Here is a 17,844-nt window from a genome sequence, read left to right on the forward strand (position 1 = left end):
GCAGCAGTCCAAGCACTGGGCTCCCTTGAGGTCCTTCCTGGACGGCCTTCCTCTCTCGGGGCCCTGGCCATACCGCGCCTACTTGGCCTGCGGATCTGGGATGTGAGTCCAGTCCTCGCAGGCATGGGGAGGGAGGGAGGGAGTGCCTCCCTACCTGCCAGGTGGGATCAGCGTGGCGGAAGTAACAGAAGTTGTCCGTGATCCACTTGTAGATGGCCGACAGGGTGGTCTTGGTGGCCTTGCTGGCCTGCATGGCCATGCAGATGAGCGTGGCATACGAGTAGGGCGGCTTCATGTGCGGGTTGGTGGCGTAGTCCACGTCGTAGGGAGGCGAGGCCTGCAGCCCCGAGGGGGCGCTCCGCGGCGTGCAGGAGGACGTGGGCTTGCCGGGTGTGTGCGGCTGCCCCAGGCAGGCGGGGTCCGCCGCCAGGGGAGACCCCGGCTCGGCCTTGTCTGCCAGCTCGTGGGAGCCGTGGGGGTCGGTGTCCCCCGAAGGCAGGGCGGGGAGCTCGGCGTTGAGAATGGAGAATTCCTGCAGCCACTGCAGGCTGGTCAGGCTGTCATTCAGGGCGTTGGACTCCTCCAGGCCGCCTTCCGGTCCGGCCTCCTCCGCTGCCCCTGCTCCCGAGACGCGTAGCCAGCTCTCCGCCATATCTGCGGGGACTCTCCGAGGGGGCTGTCAACATCCACGAGCCGAGCCGAGGGTGGCCGCCGAGCTCTCCGGCCCGCTGACTCCCGCGGCTTCAGTTACGCAGCCTCCCGGAAGCGGGCTTCCATCCCGCGATCCGGGGGTAGCCTCCTCCAAACGGAATGTGGTGCCTGCGGGGACCAGAGCGGGAACTGAGCCCTCTTTCCCCACCCCCGAGGGGAGAGTGTGGGCGAGGGGGGAGGCTCTTACTAAAATCCTTCCTGCAGCCGGGGAGGATCTTTTACTGCCGACGTCTGGGAAACAGAAGGTGTGCCCGGGGGTGCGACCCACACGGGGTTCGCCTCGCTCTTTTCCTCTTGGATCTTTTAGAGGAGACTTAATTAGCCCAACGAGGGAATAGTGTAGGGGCATGCGAGGCCACCCCTTTCTCCCTCAAAGCGGGGAATTAACCCCCCTCTCTCCGTCCACAACCAATGGAAATGGGGCGAGAGAGTCCAGGAGGGCAGTACGACGGGTCGGGGGGCGGGGGAGGTCGTCTGATCTTTGAAAAGGGATATTAGGATGGGGCTCAAGGGGAAGGAAGGAAACAATACAGAGAGTTATAAGGGGGTGGGAAGTGAGTGTCCCCCAAACGCCTCTGATGTCAGTCCCCGGGCCCTCCACTTCCGTCGGGGACGGATGGGAGAGCGGGCTGGTACTGACGCCCTCCCTTCCCACGGCCGGCAGCCCTTCCCGTCCCTTACCTGGCTCAGAGCGCAGCCCGGGCCAAAGGAAGCTTCTCAAAGAAATTCCTCCCACCGCCCACCCTCACCGCGGCTCTCTGCTCCCAGCTCCAGGGCCCAGCCAGCAATCCTCGTCGCCACTCACGCCCGCCGGCGCCTCTCTGAAAGCCAGCGGCCGGGGACCGGCACTCAGTAGCCGCTCGCAAGGCGTCCCCTGCTGCCGTGGCGACGCCCCGCCCATATAAACAGCTTCCGCTTCTGCCATTGGCCAGGGCATCTCCACAGAGACCGCGGGCTCTTAACCGCTCTCTCACGCGGTAACTCTCTTCCAGCTCCCTCCTGCCGCCCTCTCCCGCGCGCGACCCAGCCCCCTACCCGCCACCGCGTCCCGGCTCCGCGCATTCCCGCCCGAGGGTCCCGCGCAGGGCTCGGAGAGGCGCGCGGCTCGGCGCTCCCGCAGAGGCCCCGGGGCCCTCGGCGAGCAGTTCGCCGCGGGAACCGTCCTCCGCCCCACCCCCTTCCCATCTGGGCTGCTCAGAGGTGGCGACGGCTCCTGGGACGCAGCCCGTGGCGCGGGGGCCAGGGCTGGGTGCATGCTTGGGGCTTTCCTTTCCTCTCCTCTCCTCTGGGCTGCGAGTGGCACTTCCTCACGTTTCTGCGGCCTGTCCCGGTCTCCCGACCGAGTGTCGTCTTGGTGCCCGCAAGCAGGTCTGACTCTCCGATGCCACCTGCCGCTCAGGTCCGCAGAAACCGCAGCCCCGGTCGCAGGCACCCCAAGGCGGCTAGGGTAATCCAGTGTTTCCCGGTAAGCGCTCCTTCCCCGCCCCGTCCTCTGCAAGATTCCCAGAAGCTGACATTCCAGAGGCTTCTTCGGAAGTGCTCTCCCTCCTTTCCAGATAGCCGAGGAAACAGAGCCGCTGGGTGAAACCCAGGAAAGCCGTGGACTTGCCAAATTCTTTGACTGGGGTCATTTGCCCCATTCATTTCACCAGCCTTTAAGTGACGGACTAACGGTGGACTGTGGTCCTTCCTCCTCCCCTCCCCCAGCCTCCCTCCAGTCACCAGCTTTCCTGCTCTTCAGTTATTGAGGAGCTGCAGTTGGAAGTTCTCTGGTTGAAGGGGGTGGGTGGAGGTGAGGGCTCCTTATCAGGCCTCTGGGCAGGAGCTGTGCCCAGGGGATGGTACACCAGTTCCCACCCAGAAACATGTCTTTCCCTCTACCCCTTGCCCTCTCTCACTCCTCCATGTCCAGCTTGTCTTGAGGCAAAGTTTTTTTTTTTCTTCCCAAGTATTTATTTTTATTTTTATTTTATTTTTATTTTTTTATTAGTTTCTGCTTTATAACAAAGTGAATCAGTCATACATATACATCTGTTCCCACATCCCTTCCCTCATGCATCTCCCTCCCTCCCACCCTCCCCATCCCACCCCTCCAGGTGGTCACAAAGCACCGAGCTGATCTCCCTGTGCTTTGCAGCTGCTTCCCACTATCTATCTACCTTACGTTTGGTAGTGTATATATGTCCATGCCTCTCTTTCGCTTTTTCACAGCTTACCCTTTGTTGAGAGTCCGCCTGCCGATGCAGGGGACATGGGTTCGTGCCCCGGTCCGGGAAGATCCCACATGCCACGGAGCAGCTTGGCCCATGAGCCATGGCCGCTGAGCCAGTGCGTCCGCAGCCTGTGCTCTGCAACGGGAGAGGCCACAACAGAGAGAGGCCCACGTACCACAAAAAACAAAACAAAACAAAACAAAAACATTTGTATTTCCACTAATAAATTCAAATTATCTTTGCTTTTTCCCATCGCACTCCCCAGAGCCTTTTCACAGAATTGTCACTGGTCCCCTGGCCACTCTCCTGCCGCCTGTGTGATACTCCATCAGATTCCTTGGAGGCCCGTGTACCTAGCACAGTCTCGTGATTCTAATCGGCTCACCACCTACAATGGTCAACTCAGATTTCCTCCCTTTGTGAACCTTGCAGAACAATCTCAGAACATACCATCGCACCCCCCCCCCCCCGCCGCACCGCATTGGTCTTGGGGCCAAAGAAGACCCAGAGCCTTCTTAGCGGAAGAGGTGCTGGAATGACACAGGTGCTTTCTCAACATCACTCCCACAAGGGTGATGAGAGCAGCGAGGATGGGGACCTGAGCCATCCTTGCCGTGAACTGGGGCTCCTGGCAGAGCACCTGTGGGCCTGGGGAGGGTGGACCATGGGATGCTCCCCGGGCTCCCTCCTTGTGGGCGCTCCGTGAGGGGAGTGGCATCCGTGTGGGGAGGGAAACAGCGTGGAGAGGGAGACCAAGTGCCTGAGAAGCTGTCCTGACGGCCAAGCCAGCCTGAGGCACCTCAGTCATAGGATGGAACTTTGAACTTACAGCTGAGCATGGTGAGGTCTGTTGATTCCACGGGAACTACCACAGTGGATGCTCCTGTCATTAACCTGACATTAACCCGACAGATGCTTCCAGAGAGTTCCCCAGCTCTTTACTACCAGTGTGACGCTAACAGCAGAACCCGAGAAACATTTCACCAAGAGAGCAGATGCACTTTCCTTCTCCCGTAAGAGCCCTTGAGACCTCAGGGTGAGGCTACGATGCGACCCTCAACTCCCTCTCCTGGCAGCCGCCACTGTCATTCGGTTTCATGTCTGGCCTGAACGGTGAAGCCAGTTTAATCTGAGAATGGCTGGCTCTCGAGATCACCATAAAGAAGCCCAGGCATTGTTTTCCTTCCAGGTCTCGCTCCCCTGCCGCAATCCCAGAGTGTAATAAACATCCACCAGCAGGTTGGCCCGAAGGAGTTAGGGAGAGGAGGAAGCACAAGACCTGGGGTCAGTTTCCACCAGCATTTGTGGCTGAAACAATTCCCAGGAGCTCTCTCTGCCAAACACGGGGGTTGGTGGGGAGCCACTGCGGGGAGGCAGGAGCCTAGATTCCTCTCTTGAAACCCAGTGAGCGGCTGGCCGGCACAGCTGCCACAGACTCAGGGCGGAATGAGGGCAGAGATGGCATCTTCCCCAACTAGTGACCAAAACAAATCCTGCCTGTAACCTTTGCCACCGAAGCATCCCCGCTTTTGTGGAACAGGGATTAATCTAGTCTCACAAATATTTATTTTTCCTGGAAAATTTCAGCATATTAAATACAGGCTCTTGCCAGTTAGGAACGGAAGCCTCAGCGAGGGCCCCCCGGATGTGCACGCGCCCAGCAAGCTTGGGGTTGGGTGTGGGTGAACATGAACTTTCACACGAAGTCTGGATAACCTAAATGAGTTTCAAAATAAACAAACCGGACAGACAGACGTACATTTGGCAAAAAGACATGAGAAACAAATGGACAGACAGAAGCCAGGTAAAGAGTAGGAAGGCAGGAAGTGAAGTGTACCCTGGACCTCAGCCACTCTGGCCCAGGCCTGGCTGGGTTAACGCTAAGTGGGAAGGGACCGGAGAGGCCCTGGGAAGGCCGTGGGAGGCGTCTCTGGGGATTACGGCTTCCTCCACCACAAGCCTGCATGGGGCCAGAGGGGTGAGGACCTGGGTCTTTTGCAAGCTGATGGAGAGTGGCAACCACAGGAGTTTGTGTCCCTCCAGCACCTGTAACCACGTCGCCAAGAGAGTAAAGCACTGGACCCATGACGGGACGTGGCTGTCCTGAAGCTTAAGTATGTCCAGGGCATGTTTAAGAGATTACAAACCACGCAACCTGAAGGCAGTCTCTGCTGTGAACCCAGGAGGGGCAATTTCGACCTAGTCCACCGGGCAAGATGTGGCTTTAGAGCCATGGTTGTTGAAGCCCTTGGTGAGCACGGAGCAGAGAGACATCAGTGCCCAGAGTGTGACTGACAGGTGGGCTCCTCCTGAGAACTCATCCCGGATTCAGTTTAGTGTCATGAGAAGGAATAAGGGGCACGTTGATGGCCCTGATTGAATTTATAGACTTAGGGCTCCAGGGAGAAGAGTCACCCTCGACCCCTGATCGTTCCTTTGGGATCCAAATCTAGGGAGCACAAGGCAACTGGTGGTAGCCCAGGGCTCACTGGGTCACAGAGCTAGTCTATAAAATGCAGGCTTTGAAATTCCTCTCTGATCCTAACTAACCACTCTCCTCTGAGGGGCTACAGGTTCCCTTTTCAAGGGCTCAGGCTCTCTTTCCAAGACCTTATCACAGAGGCCGTGTCTGCCTTAAACTGCCTGTTGATGGAAACAAGACCAGGCCCCCTGCCATGGGATCTGCAAGATCATGATGGAGGGGGCACGGTCAGGCCAAATCGGAAGGCTTTGGAGGTATTTTTGCGCCTTTCTCCATGCCCAAATAGATTCATTTAGAGCAGAGTCGCAGAGCTCTCTCGCTGCACCCGGGCAGTGAGGACACCAGCGGCCTGGCCTTGCCCTCACCAAATAGGGTTTAGATGGAAGGTTTTCCAAGGTTTGGCTGCTTTATATTTTAGAACTCCAAACTCAACCTCAGGGATGAGGGATTTGCTTTTCCCTGTCATAATGTTAAAGAAACACTTATGACAGCAGGACTGGGAGTGAGATACCTGCTTCTCCCCCAGCTCAGCCGCTAGACCGCCCTCTCATTGCAAGGGAGCGAGTCTCACTTCCTCTCAAGCTGGGGCCTATTTTGTCTGCCGCTTAGGTATTAAAGTGCTGCTCCCTAGTCCATCCGGGAGGAAATATTAGAAGCACTATGGACTCGGCTGACGGGGAAGGACCTGCAGTTGTTCCCACCCACCATCATGTACCTTCTGGGGAGGAAATTGTGGAGGAGAGAGGCGTCCCCGTGCAGGACGACTGGTCAATAGCTCCTTTCGGTGACAAGGTCAGGTTCTCACTTTCTGGGGTGATGCCACATTCCTGGGTGGGAAAGAAGTAAGCGCCAGTCAAATATGTTAGAGGGGAGGAGTCAGGGCAGGGCACCCGTGCGAGGAGGAGGAAAGGGGATCTGGGAAGGGCGGCAGGAGGCGACATGCAGAGGGAGGGCTGGTCTCTCCTCTCATCACTTCTGTGCACCCCTGACCCGGAGTGGCTGTCTCCCGGGGAGTGATGCAAGCACATCCTGCCCGAGGCCCAGCAGCTGCTGGAGCCACACAAAGACCGCAGCTCAGGTGACACTGGTCACCCAGTAGCTGTGACACGGGAACACCCCAGGTTTCCCCAGGATTACTAACAGCTCTCCTTTTTTTTTCTTTTTTTTTTTTTTTGTGGTACGCGGACAAATAGCTCTTCTTCTGAAGGGAGAGAACACAGAACCAGCGGAGGCCCCGGTACCTGCTGGGTTTCTCCTCTTGGATGGAGGGTTAGTTCCAGCTTGATGGATCTAATACAAACACCGCCTGTCCTTCAGCCCACGCCCGGCACCCCCATCAGTCACCTGGGCTCACAACCTCGGTGCACCCCAGGGCAGATGCAAAAGCCTACTGATTCTCTTTCTACAGCCACAACTAAAAGTTCACATGCCACAACTAAGGAGCCAGTGAGCCATAACTAAGGAGCCTGCTGGCAGAAACTAAGACCCAGTGCAACCAAATAAATAAATAAAGATTAAAAAAATAAAATAAAGAAATGAATCCAGACTCTACATTATATATAGGAACTTGCTTTTTTTTTTTGGTAAACGATGTGGTCCTAGATATATTTGCACCTCAGTGGATACAGCTCTACTTTAGTTTTGCCTGAATACCAGTTCATAGTATAGATACACTATAATTTATTTAACAATTCCTGCCTGATGTGTGGAAAACCCACACACATCTAGTGTCAAAAGTGAATCAGGAGGGACTTCCCTGGTGGCCCAGTGGTTAAGAATCTGCCTGCCAATGCAGGGGACATGAGTTTGAAACCTGGTCTGGGAAGACCCCACATGCCGTGGAGCAACTAAGCCAGCGTGCCACAACTACTGAGCCTGTGCTCTAGAGCCCGTAAGCCGCAACTACAGAGCCCGTGTGCCACAACTACTGAAGCACGCATTCCTGGAGCCCGTGCTCTGCAAGAAGAGAAGCGACTGCAGTGAGAAGCCTGCACACTGCAATGAAGAGTAGCCCCTGCTCACCACAACTAGAGAGAGCCGCATGCAGCAACAAAGACCCAATGCAGCCAAAAATAAATAAATAAATAAATAAATAAATAAAAATAATAAATAATAAAAAACTGCCTGCCACTGTAGGGCACACAGGTTTGAGTCCGGGTCTGGGAGGATCCCACATGCCATGGAGCAACTAAGCCAGTGCACCACAACTACTGTGCTCGCGTGCCTCAATTACTGAGGCCTGCGCACCTAGAGCCCATGCTCCACAGCAAGAGAAGCCACTGCAAGGAGAAGTCTGTGCACCACAATGAAGAGTAACCCCTGCTCACCACAACTAGAGAAAGCCGGCGCATAGCTAACAAAGACCCAATGCAGCCAAAAATAAAATAAATAAAAATTAATTAATTAATTAATTAATTTTAAAAATGTGAATCAGCATTGTAGTAGAATACTGAGAGCAGAGGAAACACACAGGAGTATGTTTTTCCTTTACATGGACACTCAGAGAAGTGAAATAGCTGGGCCACAGCTGAAAATTTACTAAATATTGCCAAACTGAATGCCCAAAACAAAAACAGTTGTACTACAGTTATAAAGGAAGGAAGAAGGAAAGAAGATAGCAGACAAAAGGCAAAAAATCCAGTCTAATACACACACACACACACACACACTCGGTAAAGAGGCCCATTCCTTCCATGGACTTTACATTGTGCTATGGACTCATGTCCCCCTCCCCCATTCATACCTTGAAGCCCAACTTCCAATGTGACTATATTTGGAGATGGGGCTTTTGAGAGATAATTAGGGTTAGATAAGGTCATAAGGGTGGGCCCCTCCAGATGGAATTAGTGGCTTTATAAGAACAGAGAGAGAGATATCAGTCTCTCTCTCTTTTGTTTCTTTTTGGCCACACCGTGAGGCTTGCAGGATCTCAGTTCCCCAACCAGGGACTGAACCCGGGCCACGGTAGTGAAAGCCGGGAATCCTAACCACTAGGCAACCAGGGAACTCCCAGTCTCTTTCTGTCATGTGAGGACACAGTAAGAAGGCAGTCATTGCAAGCCAGGAAGAGGGCCTTCACCAGCAACCCAGTCTGCCGGCACCTTGATCTTGGAGTTCTCAGCCTCCAGAACTGTGAGAAGTGAGTATGTGTTGTTTAAGCCACCCAGCCTGTGGTATTTTGTTACGGCAGCCTGGGCAGATGAATACAGGCTCCAAGGCAGTAGATACTGGGGTACTTGTGACCAACCGGTCTGGTTACACTGGGGCCTGGGCACAAACCAACCTGCAGACAAAACCCGTGCAGAGGATCCCATTTAAGTGGTAGCTGCCACCAGGGACTGCTCCTCCGTGTCCTCTGCCTTAACTTCTCCCCTTCCCTCAACTCACACTGCCCACAACTTTTGAATCTGCACCATCCTTATTTTTTAATGCTGCTATCCTAGTTCAGGTAGTTTTCATTCTTAACTAAAACTATGACCTCTTAACTGGTCTCCTTAATCTCCTCCCTTTCTGATTCACTCTACACTGTGAGCTGATTTAAAGAGCTAACTTTCTAAAATGGAAATCAAATCACAATAGTTGTCATTATTTGAATTCTGAAAATATTCCAGCAAGATGGATATTTTTTTTAACTTTTTTTTTTAATTTTTAATTTTTTGGCTGCACCGTGTGGCTTGTGGGATCTTAATTCCCTGACCAGGGATTGAACCCAGGCCTGCAGCAGTGGGAGCATGGAGTCCTAACCACTGGAGCACCGGGAAATTCCCAAGATGGTTTTTTGTTTTTTTTTCCGGTACAAGGGCCTCTCACTGTTGTGGCCTCTCCCGTTGTGGAGCACAGGCTCTGGACGCGCAGGCTCAGCGGCCATGGCTCACGGGCCTACCGATCTGCGGCGTGTGGGATCTTCCTGGACTGGGGCATGAACCCGCGTCCCCTGCATCGGCAGGCAGACTCTCAACCACTGCACCACCAGGGAAGCCCTAATTGGGAGTTGTTATTGCAAGATCTCTAATCAATCTTCCCTTCTTTTGGTATTTTTTTAAAAATTGAGGTCACAGTAAAATAAATTAGATATCCTGCCTAAAAGTGGAAAATACTAATCTTCACCTATTTACTTTTGGACCAATGGAGTTATATCCTTGATTATTGTAGAAAATGGAATTGTACTTAAAAATAACTTCATACAAAATTAAAATATGGGAAAAAAATTTAAAAAGAAATAAAAAGAAAAGGAAATAAAAAGAAAAATTAAAATATGGAAAAACTGGCTATGGAAATCCTATTACATTTTCATATATTTGAAAAATCTTCATCTACATGGCATTTCAATAACATACTTTAAGCTTAAGGTCACAAAAATAAAAGGAAAGTAACAAAGTTGTATTTAAGCACCTCTAACTGTTCAAGTCAATTCTAATGCTACAGTGCTGCTTTTGTTATTCATGTTTTTACCTATTTAAAAAAATTATACGGACTTCCCTGGTGGCGCAATGGTTAAGAATCCACCTGCCAATGCAGGGGACACGTGTTCGAGCTCTTGACCGGGAAGATCCCGCATGCCGCGGAGCAACTAAGCCCGTGCACCACAACTACTGAGCCCACGTGCCACAACGACTGAAGCCTATGTGCCTAGAGCCCGTGCTCCGCAACAAGAGAAGCCACCTCAATGAGAAGTTCACGCACCGCAACGAAGAGTAGCTCCCGCTTGCTGCAACTAGAGAAAGCCCGCGCCCAGCAGCGAAGACACAACAGAGCAAAAAATAAATTAAATAAATAAACAAAATTTAAAAATTATATAAGTAATACATGTCTTTGACCAAAAAAAATACAAAGAAGTACGTAATTTAAAAAGTGATAATCTGGGCTTCCCTGGTGGCGCAGTGGTTGAGAGTCTGCCTGCCAATGTAGCCAATGTAGGGGACACGGGTTCGTGCCCAGGTCTGGGAAGATCCCACGTGCCACGGAGCGGCTGCGCCCGTGAGCCATGGCCGCTGAGCCTGCGCATCTGGAGCCTGTGCTCCGCAACGGGAGAGGCCACAACAGTGAGAGGCCCGCGTACCATGAGAAAAAAAAAAAGTGATAATCCAACACTATGAAAGGTAACTCCATTATTAACAATCAGTTTGCAGCCTTCCAGATTTTCCTATACATATATAAACACATTCAGGTTTTCTGTTTTGCTTTATTTTGATATTTAACCTAATTGGGATATTACTCATATTGATCTGCATGTTGTTTTTTTCCCTAATGTACTGTACTCATCTTTCCATGTCTGTACTTACGGATTGACCTCATTGCCTCGTTGTTTTTTTTTGGCCCGCTGCGAGCAGCTTGCGGGATCTTAGTTCCCCAAACAGGGGCTGAACCCGGGCCTCAGCAGTGAAAGCGCCACACTTCTAACCACTGGACCGCCAGGGAATTCCCAAACTCATTGTTCTTAATGACTACATAATAACCACCTCTTGGGCTTCCCTGATGGCGCAGTGGTTGAACGTCCGCCTGCCGATGCAGGGGGCAGGGGTTCGTGCCCCGGTCCGGGAAGATCCCACATGCAGCGGAGCGGCTGGGCCCGTGAGTCATGGCCGCTGAGCCTGCGCGTCCGGAGCCTGTGTTCCGCAACGGGAGAGGCCCCAACAGTGAGAGGCCCGCATACCGCAAAAAAAAAAAGAAAGAAAGAAAGAAAGAAAGAAATAATTTTCAAATATGTAGATATTTTCTTAGTTTTTTTCTTGTTTTCTATCTTAATTGCATCACTGTCTGAGAATGTACTCTGTATGATTTAGAGCATTTGAATTTGTTGAGACTTGTTATATGGCCCAGCATTTTCATAAACATTCCATGTAGACTGGAGAAGAATTTGTGATCTGCAGTTGTGGGTGCAGTATTCTCTATACATCTATTAGGTAAGGTCTGCTTATCCAGTTGTTCAGATCTCTTTCTTACTAGCTCTCCATCTGCTCATTTTAAGAGTTACTGATATATGCATCTGCCACTATATTTGTAGATTTGTCTCTACCTTCTTGCAATTCTGTCCATGGGTTTGCTTTCTATATTTTGAGGCTATGTGTATTAGGCACACACAAATTCAGAACTGTTATGTCTTCTTGGTGAATGAAGCATTCCATCATTATGAAGCATCCCTCTTTACTTCCAGTCATGCTTTTTTGCCATAATGCCTACCTTCTTTTGGTAGTTTTTGCATGGTTTGTCTTTTTAAATTTTTGTTCTTCTTTCAAAAATTGTGGTACAATGCACAATTTACTGTCTTAACCATTAAACTTTTTAAAAATTGTGGTAAAAACTCTGTTAACATGAAGTTTACCATTTTAGTCATTTTAAAGTGTACAGTAAAGTACATTTACATTGTTCTGCAATTAATCTCCAGAGGTCTTTTCATCTTACCACACTGAAGACGCTATATGTGTATCCAGTTAACAATTCCCCATCCTTCCTTCCTACCCCCTGCTTGGCAATCACCCTTCCTACTCTCGAAGAATTTGTCTACTCTAGATGCCCTCATACAAATACAATCAGACAGTGATTTGTTTCTTGCTGCTGGTTTATTCCACATAGCACAATGTTGTCAAGGTTCATCCATGTTGTAGCATGTGTAGCATTTCCTCCCTTTTGAAGGCTGAGTAATATTCCATGGTGTGTATATACCACAATAAAAAAAAAACTATTCATCTGTTGATGGACGCTTGGGTTCCTCCCACCTTTTTGTGATTGTGAATAATGCTGCTATGAACATGAGTGTTTAATATCTGTTTGAGTCCTTGCTTTCAATTCTTTTGGTTATATACCCAGAAGTGGAAGTGCTGGGTTATATGGTCATTGTTTAATTTTTTGAGAAACTGCCATAATGTTTTCCATAGTGGTCACACCATTTTACATTCCTACCAGCAATGGACAAGTATTTTAATTTCACTACATCTTTGCCAACGCTTGTTATTTTCTGTTTTTTGTTTTGGTTTTGATAACAGTTGTCTAAATGTGTGCGAGGTGATACTTACTCTGGACTTAAGTTGCTGTCAAAAGCAAAGGACCTTAGGGCACAAGGACCCCAAATCTTAGAATCACCTCCCTGTTCTGTCTACCCCTGATAGTTTTCACTCTTATTAACCTACCAGATGTTTCCAAGCAGATGTTTTGAGGAATACATTGTCTATTTTGTTTTAGTAGTCCTTAGTGGGGGGGGGGGTTAGTCTGAATTATCTGGACCACCATCACTTCTTTTCTGTATTTCAAGAAGAAATGAAGTGGGCCTTAAAGGTAGAAGGAGAGTAGGAGTCCATGGATTTAATATTTCTTTATTTTTTAACCCATGTTATTTCCCACGTCTATATTTTAAGTAACCTGGAGTAGATATCCTGGCTGAGTACTCGCAGTAGCTCACATTAACAGGCAGTGAATTTTTTTTTTAGATTAAGTGGGAATAAAAAGAGAAGAAAATCCATGGAAGAAAAAGGAGTGGAAGAAGAAAGGGAGAGAGAAGGAGGACCTAGAGGGATAGAGATGGAGAAGGCAGAAAAGCGGGAAAAAGAAAAGAGAAAGATGAAGCGGGGAGAACAGAATTAAAGGAAGCTCCATTTAGTTTTACCAAGACCTGTAGCCAGCGCTTCTGTAGAAATCCAGAGTTACTACCTGCTTAACAAGCAAACAAACAAAAAATTCCTTTCACATTGTCCTTTCCTTGCCAACCATTCACTTATTTTCATGACTGGTCGTGGAAAAAGGAAACTAATTCATTCACTCAACAAACATTTATTAGGTACCCACTATATGCCAAGCTCTGTTCTGGGCACTGAGGAGAAACAAATGAACAAAACCTACACAAGCCCTTGCCCTCACTGAACTTCTGTTCTAGTGGGCCACTGTACCCAAGGTACAGTGATTGAGGTGCTAAATGCTGTAACAAACAGATCACAACTTCTCAGCAGGTTAACATAATAAAGGTCTGTTGTCTGCTCAGCTGAGAGTCCTTGCATGTATTTTTGGTCATGCAGATCTGCCCTGCTCATTCAGAGTCACACTTCTGCTTCACGTCTATTGGCAAGAACTAGTCACATGGCCCCAAAGGCAAGGGCATGGCTGGGAAATGTAGTTCCCAGTAACAAACACAAGTCTTTGGTGATCAGCAAACTGATTCTTCACATGGAAAGATACAGACAAGAAACTGAATAACAAATTATTTATTACTTTCGGAGGTGATAAATGCTATGGGAAAAATGCAGGAAAGAAATAGAGTGTCTGGGAGGGGGGGGAGTATTGAAAATTTAAATAGACTGGTGAGAGACGGACTCACTGGGCTGAGCAAAGCTTGAAGGAAGCAGAGGCGTGAGCCATGTGAATATAGGGGAGACGGTGTGACTGGAAGAGGAAACACTCAAAAAGGAGCCCATTATGGCTGAAACAGAGCCAGCGGAGAGAGGCAGGAGATGAGCTCAAACAAATCAGAGGCAAATCGTGTGGGACTCTAGATTTATCCTCTGAATGAGACGAGAAGAATCAGATGGGTGTGAGCAGAGGAGAGCTGGGATTTGATCTGCACTTTATCGAGACCAGTGTGGTGGCTACGTTGGGAATACACTGAATGGGGGCAAAGGGAAGGAGATAAAAGTGCATGGGACCAGAGTGGCAACAATGGAGGTGATGAGAGATGTAGATTGCTAGATACAATTTGAAGGCAAAGCAGGATTTGTAGATGGATTGAAGATGGAGTTTGAGAGAAAGACAGGAGTGACTGTGGCCTGAGCAATTAAGAGATGGAGCTAGGGAAGACCATGGTGGAGCACGTTTGTGGGGGGAACTCAAGAACTCACCTCTAGACATGTTGAGCTTGCGACGTCCATGAGAGTTTCATGTGGAGACGCTAAGAAGCTGCTGGACTAGGGTCTGAAGCTCAGGAGAAAGCCCTGGGCTTGAGCTACAGGTTTAGAGTCCTTTCTCAGGGTAAAGACGCTACTCAAAGCCTTGAGACCGAAAGAGAAGGGCAGGCAGTGTAGTTGAAAAAGAGAGACCCAAGGACTGAGCCTTAGGTCTGGACAGAATAAGATGTGGCCATTGCTGGGGATGGGGAGAAAAAAAGTGAGGGAAGGAAGCGGGCGTGAGTGGGGAATTATTTGGGGCTGTGGTTCATCAGATCAGAATCAGAATGGAGCACCATTAATGGTGACCAAGGGGTCTGTTTCCCCCCAACTCCACTCCTACCTGCCTGCCTCTAGCTGTGTACAATCCCAGTGGTCTGATGATGGGCAGGGCCGTCAGCTGCTCATTCCATGCTTCTGCACTCTTTCACCACCACCCCTCGCTCTCATAAAGGTTTGGTCATTCATTCAACAAATCTTTGCTGAATGCCTATATATGTGCCAGGCCCTGAGTGAACAAGCTAGACAAGGCCTGTGCCCTTCTGGAGCTTATACTCCATAAGGGGGCTGGGGCAGATAATAAACAATCAACAAATAGACAAACAAGAACATTCCTAATCCAGGGTAAAAGAATAGAGAATGCCCTGCTTTGGTGCAGGGGATCATGAAAATTCTCTTCCAGGAGGGGACATCCGAGCTGAGACCTGAGCGCTAAAAGGATGATGGCCATCAGATCTGGGGGTCAAGGATCTGGCTGGAGGGAGGCTTGCAGTGCTGCAGGGGAATGTTGAAGGCCAGTGTGCTGATCATGGTGAGGAGCCCCCTCACATGGGACCTTGTAGGCTATGGTTAGGAATTTGGTTTTATTCTAAGTGTGACGAGGACACCTCCCGTGGGTTTAAGCAGAGGACTCACGTGACAACATTTCACAGACCTCACTGGGTTGGTCAGATGGAGAGCAGACAGTAGGGGCCAGAGTGGAGGCAGCGAAAGGAGTTAGGAGGGTTTTCGAGCTGAGGCCACAGGTGGCATCTTGCACTAGGATGGGCCAGGATGCACGTTGTCTTGAACGAACGGGTGGGTCAGGCAGTCATACATATATCAAGCTCTTCTCTGGGTCCAGGCCTATGCAAGGCCAAGAAAAGCACCTCCTAAAGAAACATGAGCGAGGTACAGTCCTTGCCCTCAGCTTACTGAAAGCTGAATTACAGGAAACTCAGACCACACATATTAAGGTGCCGGGTAAACACAAAGCAACCAGTAAGTCAGTGCATAGGAGAGGCTGACTAGGTGCAGAAGGGGGACTGGAAACAGTAACTGGCTACCGCGTAAAGGGGAGACTTTGGAGCCTTCTCCAGACGGGCGGGGCGGCTCATTTTCCAGCGGGCAGCGGCAGAGGGTCGCGAGCAGCGCTGCCTCCCCGCCCCCAGCCCACGGCCCCGCGTGGCGGCGGGGCCTGGATTGTCCAAGAACTTGGCTCCGGGCTCCAGTTTCCCAACTCACTCGGAGCTCAGAGAAGCGGTGACTCAGGCGAGGGCCCTCCCGACACGCCGCGTTCTCAGCCGGCCTGCAGTGACTCACCACCTCGCTCCCTCCCTCACCGCTGACCCCGGGCCAATCCCTTAAGGAGTCTACACCCCACTCTTCTCACTTGGCCGGGACAATTGCCTGGTGGAGTTTTTAGCTCCCCGGGGGCAGGGCTTTTGTCAGCAACCGTCCAGGTTCCTCGAGAGAGGCTTCGCCTAGGGGCTGGTGGAGCGTAAAACCTTTGGGTGGACCTGAAGGCCCCAGGCCCTCCCCGTGCACCGAAGGAGGGCTTTAATGCCTGTGCATTCTTCTAATTTCAGAGCCTTTCAACAGCATTTTATACCGAATACAATTTCGCAAGTCTTGGTGTCCTGGAGGAATTTTCCCTTGGACACCTCTTGGTCAAAATTTGCTTGGGGAAAACAAAAAAGCAACCAGAGTAGGCCCCCAAAGTCTGCAAAGCAGAGACCAGTGGCAATGGGAGGTGAGAGTGCGGCGGACTGACCAACGGGCCCCGGGGCAAGGGGACCACCGCGCGAGGGCGCGGGCCGAAGCTCTACTCGCCCGCGCAACCGAAAGCGGGCGGCGAGTATCGCGAGAGCGCTCAGCTCCCCTGCAGCGAGCCCTCGGGCAGGAGCAGAGGCCCAGGCGGCGGGCGTGGGCTGCGGGGACGCTCGCCTGGTTCTCCGGCTGGCATCTCGGCGCCCCTACTTCCAGCGCGCCCCGTCGCAGCCAGGCGACCTGAGCGTCCCCCAACCAGCCTTGGGCCGGAGTGCTGCCCGCAGTCCTCCGCTCGCCCGGCCGCCGGCGCTCGCCGCCCGGCTGGGACCCGGCAGGTGGACTGCGGCGGGCGCACCCTCCTTCCGGCCCCGGCCCCTCCCTCGAGCCCTGGCGCGCCTCTGCTCCCCGGCCAGAGCTCGCCATCTGCGCCCCCGAGTTACCTGCCTCGGGAAGTCCCAGTTCACAAGCAGCCGGGACTGTAAAAGGGTGGATTCGGCAGAGCCCAAAACCACATTTCTAGGGGAGGGGTGGGGTCCCCATCTAGAGGGTCGCAGATCGCATTACCGGCCGAGGGGAGGAGACAGCGGAAGGGAGAGTCAACAGAGGTAAAAGTTGCTTTTCGCTTACTACTCCCCCTCCCCCTCCCTTACGCGCTGCGATGCCGGTAGGCTCGGGGACACAGTGTCCGCCCCGGAACGGTTTGGCAGGACAGAGGTATCTTTCCATACGCGGATGCTGCAGTCAGAGCGCCGCTTGGCCTGCAGGGCTGCCGGGCTCCGGGGCCCCGAGGCCCCGAGGGCGACCCCCGTCTGCCTGGGGGCGGGAAGCAGAAGCCCGCCTCCGGGCACCGAAGATCTAGAGCAATAACAGACGCATAAATAAACCAATGAGCGGCTCTTTGCTGCCAGCAGCAGGGAAACCTCGGGCTGATTAAATGCAGACGCGGGGTTGTCTGCCAGGACAGGAGGGCGGCGGGGTAGAGGGAACCGGCGTGGAGGCGAAGGGTGGGGGGAAGGGAGGCCGGGGCAGGAGCGACGGGAAAGACCCAAAGCCACGTTTTTAAACATGGCGTGGGGGGGGCGGTTTTAAAGGCAACCAGTACGGGGGAGGAGGGGACCGGTCTGCGGGCCTCTGGACCTTTTTTAATACATATTACTTTGAATACATATTACCATGTGAAGTGTTAGTATTCACTTCAAAGTGAAGTTGGTGGTTGGCCACCGAGCAGGTTGTCACACGAAGCATTCTAAAATGGGAAATGCCATAGTACTGAAGTTCGTGGTGAAGCGAGGGTCTGTGTCTTTGAACACATCGCTTTTTTAGTCTGTCCTTTTGGCTGGGAAGCTGGGACACTATTTTTAGGTAAGGCGGGAGTTTTGGGGAGTCAGTAAGTGCCTCTCTATCAGCTGGTGTGCTTGATTTTTGCAGTTGTTAGCAAGAAGTTTCTAATACCATAAGTATTCAATCTACATTGTTTTAAAGTCTGTATACATTTATGGACAGTCCAGTGTTTTACTGGAGCAGGGAGTGATGCCAAAATAAC

The sequence above is a fragment of the Mesoplodon mirus genome (assembly GCF_964341445.2).
Source record: "Mesoplodon mirus genome assembly, chromosome: 18".
NCBI classification, from domain to species: Eukaryota; Metazoa; Chordata; class Mammalia; order Artiodactyla; family Ziphiidae; genus Mesoplodon; species Mesoplodon mirus.